Source organism: Halichoeres trimaculatus, unplaced genomic scaffold, assembly GCF_033239565.1.
Source record: "Halichoeres trimaculatus isolate MK-OKI-2021-1 unplaced genomic scaffold, fHalTri1.1 fHalTri1_scaffold_19, whole genome shotgun sequence".
In the NCBI taxonomy this organism is placed as follows: domain Eukaryota; kingdom Metazoa; phylum Chordata; class Actinopteri; order Labriformes; family Labridae; genus Halichoeres; species Halichoeres trimaculatus.
This window is the reverse complement of record NW_027437197.1, coordinates 16,864,435-16,870,963: the sequence shown is the minus strand read 5'-3', so window position 1 is coordinate 16,870,963 and position 6,529 is coordinate 16,864,435.

Sequence of the window (6,529 nt, the reverse complement as noted above, 5' to 3'; positions counted from 1 at the left end):
TATGGATTTGTAGGCCTCCTTTCGCCATAAAGCAGCTGCCTCCTCTCTGCCGACACGTCTCAGAAGTTTCATCATCGGCTCTGACACGAGCGTGCCGCTGAGCTGATCGAATGCAGGCCGCACTTTCAGTCGCACATCATTCCGAGCTCTTAAAGCCGACGGGGTGGTGGATGAATTAGGTGGTGTCTAAACAGCGGATCTGTTCTTCGGGCACGGAGCGAGGCATAAATCAGCCTCCCTTCAAATATCAGGGCCTGCACAGCCATGTGTGTCCCGCCTATACGGTTACATTAGTGGATCTGGAAGAGATTAGACGCTCACACTAACAATAAGCTGAGGGACGGTTTATGAAGAGTTGAGTATTATCAGGCATGACGTGGTAGGTAACAGAGAGGACATCACAAACCGTTTATCACAGAGCATGTGGAGCTTACTTTGGAGCTCTCCGTGTTTGATCTATGTTTGGACCATAAATAAGAAGAAGAGGTGCAGAACACAGGCCACCGGCTCCGGTGAGTGTTTCAGCCAAGCAAAATGGACTGAGAGCACGGAGCGAGTGTTTTATTATTATCAGCCATAACATTTTTAAGATGAACACTGCTGGAACAACATGATATCTTTCATGCTTTGTAAATATTATCTGAGGCAGTGCTTGAGCCGGAGGAAAATAAGAGCCGGTACACGTGTCAAGCAGCTAGTATCAGTAAAACATCAGTGTTACATTCGTATTTAGAATGATTTCGCATTATATATTTATTTAAAGAAAAAACTATATCAGTGTGTCTCACAAACAAAGACCCTCTGTAACTCTGCACCGACACGCTTCTAACCAACTTTTTCTGTCTTTTTGGATCCAGGCCAGCTCTGCTTTCACCTTCCTACTCAGATTTTCCTCCTTTACCCAACCATGTAGAGACTTGTGAGTTCACAGTAGTTTGAAGTTTCTCTTCAGCAAAAGGATGCAAGCATAAATTGTATGATTTATGGATGACGTCACACATTTGTTTCTGAAGCAGAGTTTTAAAGCCTGTCTTTAGCATTATTATATTAGAAATGCTGAACTCACCCTAGCTTCATTTGGGTTTGGATGAGGTATGAGGCCCATTAGTGTCCATTATGGTCCAAATTTGTCAGTTTAATAAATTTGAAAATAACGAGTTCTGGAAAAATTAACCCCTTGTACTGTGTGTGCTGTTAGAGAATTGACAGAAACCTTTTAATGTTCCAGGCTCTGAACATCGACAAGATCAGCTGTTTTGAATGGGTGTGTGTGTTGTTCAAAATGCTACTGCAGACAGCCTCAAGTGGACACTCAGTGAGTTACAGTTTTTAGCACTTTTTTTTAGCGCTGAACAAGCTTCTTCTTTTTTTAACACCTAAGAGGTGAATAAAGCTGACTGTTAAGCAGCTGCACACTGAGATACGTCTGTTAGGAAATGGTGGAGACCAAAACAGAGCTTGAAAAGAGCCATCACTAGATGGAAACTGTGTAAGTCCTGTTGTCTATTTTAAGGCTCTGTACTTAATTCAAACAGTAATTGTTCCAGTTTCATGAAATCATATATTTATTTATTTTGTAAATGTGAAAACAGAAAGTAATCATCCTAAAATCTCTTTTGTTTATAGACTGTTTGTTTAATAAAAAAGGAAACTTACAACCCTCTCAGGGGTTGTTGAGACATGCAAAGAGATTTTATTTTACTGTTGACTCTCAATTTGAAATAAACATCCCTGTAAGATGATTTTTAACTATGGCACTCAAAGCAGTGAAAGATTAAGTTTGAAAGAGTTAGCATGAATGATGCTCAAAACCATGCAAACAGATTTATTTCCAGTATACCACAGCCAAGGAGGATATTTCTTAAAACCTAAACGGTGCATGAAAAGATATTCTCAAAAGTAAGCATGGAAACAGACTCTTTACAGTCTTTTAATTCTGATGACTTTTTAAAGATCTCCATTAATCCTCAGCTGCAGAACTTCTCGCTCAGTTTCTCCTTGTCTTGAAAAGGAAATATAGTGTCCATGGGTCGTCTGGTTTTAAAGACCCGTCTGGTATCATCAGCCGTCCTGAACACTGCAGTTTGTGTTGATGTTTTCCAGAGCACACAAAGTATATGCTCCTACTAAATGTTATCAGGCCTCTCCTTCAAGGTTAAATAAGCCATGACTTTGTAAATTAGCATGTGCCATGAGTATTGTTTGATCCAAACTCAGGTTGGACGGTCTCTGATTTTCCCTTCCACTTCACATCTGTCCGACATCTGGCCGTGAGCACTTGTCATCTTCTCCTGCCGGGTGTGGAGTCATGGAGTGCTACACTAACCCCGTCCTCTGACTTTCTTTACATTCACACCAAAAACTCCCTGTGAGCACAAGCAGCTGCTGTTACCCAGTCTGTTTCATTAATAATTCAAGACGCTTATTTTCGCTACACGTCTTTATGTGTAATTCCTGACGGACCGAGGAGAGCGAATGCAACCTTTAGTGGGAAGTGAACTTTTTCTAAGAGCTTGGAAATGGGCCAATGATAATGTGAGTCACAATTGAAAATGTACGTGTAAATATAAGCTTTTAAGATAAGTGTTCAGAGTACATTTTCTAAGTGTTCTCCCTTTATAGAGAGCAAATAAAATCCAGTTGTTCCGAATTAATCTTCACCTCTGCACCTCCTCTGTATGTCATCATTCATAACGTTATCGCTCCTCAGCAAAACCATCGACTATCATCATGCTGTCAAACATCAGTCCCTTATCTGCTCCATCTCTGGCCCATTTCCTCTGCTTTGTAAATCAAACTAAAAACAGATAGCCCCATTAAGTACATGCTGTAATTCATATAGGGAGCAGCAGTAAGATAAACCAGAACCTCCGAGCTCTTACATCTCACAAGGTTTGCTTTAAATCTTCTCTGTAGATCTAAGAGGATGGACTTACACCGCTTCACAGAGGAGAAACAACCACAAACAGTGAGCCTGTGTCACGAGGGGAAACTTCAGTGTTGCCTGTTTTACATTGAACCTACAGTACATTGTTTGGGTTAGTGTTTCAGTTTGTCTCAGACGCGTATTTGACACATCCTGTACAAGCAAGTCATAGTGAGAACAGACGAGAGCAAAAGCGAATCATAACTGGCAAACTGTAAAAGGAAGCAAAACACTTCACAACGTGTTCCCCCTGCCAAGTAAAACACCGGCTCTTCAGTCTGGGAGAAGCGTACGTGTGTGATACAGTTTTCCCTGAGAGTATTCAGGCATGTCTGCTGGGCCTGAACATCTATTGAAGGGCGGAATAGAAAAACATGATTATATTTAGTCTGAAAACACAGAACATTATCTGAAATTATAACCAAATGTACATCAATGTACACTTCATGTCCAGAGTGTGTGTGTGTGTGTTTGGGGAAAACACTTTGTACCCACCAGACTTAGAGCCAGTCAGATTGGTTTCACTTTGTCTCTGTGCAGGAAGAGCAACAATGTTTCAGACAGAAGCATACTTGTGTCTGTTAAGGATGTAAGAGCAGTGGTGTGTAAGAGGGGGGACAGGGGGTGGCAATGGCACAATTAAAAAAATTGTATGCTGTCTCCTTGGCTGATAAACTCAAGGGGGTCCTTGTCCGTGGGTGGCCCAGTTGTTGAAAAATATGCACTAAAGTGCCCTCTTGGGAGCCTAAACACATGTTCAAGTGCCCTTCTAGATGGCAAAACACGCTTAGCTGTCACTTTGAGTGAAAAAGACACACTAAACTGCCCTTTTGGCAGTTTAAGATGTGATCAACTGCACTATTAGGTAGCAAAATTGCATGCTTAAGTGGCAATTTTTAATTTTGGCCTGTGATCGTCAAAAATTCTATGCAGTGGCGTAAATATCAACGATGCAACCATTGCAGCAGTGCAGCATTTAAAATCAAAGCATGAAAAAGGGCACATCTGCCCCGTGCTAGCTTCACTTTTTTGGCTGTATATGACTTTTAGAGTTGATTTCAAAGTTCTTTGGTTTGTTTGTGGCTGTTTCTCCTCTGTGAAGCGGTGTAAGTCCATCCTATTAGCTCTATAGAGAAGATTTAAAGCAAACCTTGTGAGATGTAAGAGCTCAGAGGTTCTGGTTTATCTTACTGCTGCTCCCTATATGAATTACAGCATGTACTTAATGGGGCTATCTGTCTTTATAATTTTATTTTACTGACCCGTACAGCACTTTGTTTACAGCCAAGTGTGTTTTTAAAAGTGCTTTATCAATAAAGTTGGTATGGTATGGTATGGTATGGTATGGTATGGTATGGTATGGTATGGTATGGTATGGTACAGTACGGTACGGTACGGTACGGTACGGTATGGTATGGTATGGTACGGTATGGTATGGTACGGTATGGTATGGTTCGGTACGGTATGGTATGGTATGGTATGGTATGGTATGGTATGGTATGGTTTGGTATGGTGTGGTATGGTATGGTACGGTACGGTATGGTATGGTATGGTACGGTATGGTATGGTATGGTATGGTATGGTATGGTATGGTATGGTACGGTACGGTACGGTACGGTACTGTATAGTATGGTACAGTATGGTATGGCATGGCATGGTATGGTATAGAATGGTACGGTACAGTATGGTACGGTACGGTATGGTTCGGTATGGTATGGTATGGTATGGAATGGTATGGTATGGTATGGTACTGTATGGTATGGTACTGAGTCTGTGCACGCCATCATGTGAGATGAATGAAACAGGGTACATAAGATAGGATTTGAAGAGGTGCAATGAAAAATGTGCTGTACAGATTTAAAGCCTTGAACTGCTTCGTTTGGAGCAGACTCAAACAGAAAAGACAAAGTTTCTCTGCATCGATCTTCAGTCGGTTGTTTTCTTGTTCTGTATTTCTTCAACAGTTTTATCCTCTACTCAATGATTTATGTGTTGCTTGTCACCTAAATTTTTATCTGGTGAGGCATTTGAAAGCCTGTTGACGTCTTGTACAAATAAAGTTAAGTTTCTATAAAAGGAGATAGTCAGAGATAAAAACACTGAATTCCCCTGAAAGCTCTGAAATCCCAGAAAAGTCATTAAAGGTGCTTCTAGCTGCAAAGTTACTGAACAAACTATCTGACATCTCCAGCAGTTACTTTACAACAAGTCTCCCAGACATTATTCCTCTTTAATGAAGTAGTGTGGGTTTGTTCCTCAAGTTATAGAGTTGTTTTTGCTCTTAAGCCTCAATGAAACACTCCAGCAGCTGGAGCTCTTCAGACTTCTGGAAAAGGTTTGGATCAAGCTGGTCTTCATCGTGTTCCCATTTTGGTGTCTAGGTGTGCAGATTCTTTCTGTTGTGGTCTGTCCAGAGTTTAAATGTATTTTTAATGCTGCTACACATAAATCTGTTATTGTTCTTCGGGAAATATTTCACCACACTTACCCTACAAAGTTTTTCATCCAAATCTTCTTTTAATAAAAGTGTTATTTCCTCGGTGTGCTGTTTCTGCAGTGCACATTTTGAACATTCATTTTCAACAAATGAATTTTTAACTAAGCAGTGAAGCAAATGAGGCTGAACACAAACTCACTTTTTTTTTCATGGGGATTGTGGGTTAACGGATCCCTCACTCTCAGTCCAAAACAAACTGCATTCCAGTGACTACAAAGCTGTTTGATTTAAACATTTCATCGTGCCTGGTGGCTTTGTTGGTGGAAGTTCACTGACCTGAAGCGAGCAATCAGCAGGTTGCAACATCAGGAAGACATCGGCAAAGTTCAGGTCAGACGAGCAGGTCCTGTGGGGGAAAATCATTCACAGAAGAAAGGAGAAAGGAGGCTGTGTGTGTGTGTGTGTGTGTGTGTGTGTGTGTGTGTGTGTGTGTGTGTGTCAGAGGTGACCATCACACAGCAGGGGCGCTGCAAGATCAAGGCGATGTAACAGAGGAGAATCAGCAGCTCATTCACAAGGTTTGACCTCTGGGGATCCTGTCACAGCCTCTTCGCTGGAGATAATACAGGCAAGAGGAGAAGAAGACAAAGGAAAACCTTCATCAGATGTAGAAGAGGCTACCAACAAAAGTCAGAGAGAGGGCTACTGTTCTTATGTCTTTGTTTTTATTATGAGGACATCAAAACAATGGCTCTACAGTAAGAATAATGCAGCTATAACCTCTGGATTCAAGGAAACAGTGGAAACACTCCTTTCCTCAGGCAAAAACAGAGGCTGACCTGAGCAGGGAGATCTCCCAGGGAGAACACCACATCCTTCTGCCCAGACTTGGTAGCGTCATCCTTGTACATCAACTCCCTTTGCTCACGGGGGAAGGTTTCTGAGGACGCTTCAGTTTTGTCACAAGTGGGTCTTAAAGCTAATTGCAAGGAGGTGGGATTGGAAGGCGACACCGTTCTGTGCACAATAGGTGGCTGGAGCTATTGTGATGGGGTGCTGAAGCCTCCAGTTCTGGATTACCGTGTTAGCTGTCTCATTTTTTGGGAGTTAAAGTGACTTCTGTTATATGAGAGTTGAGAGGATTTGGTATCAGGGCTTTAATTCTA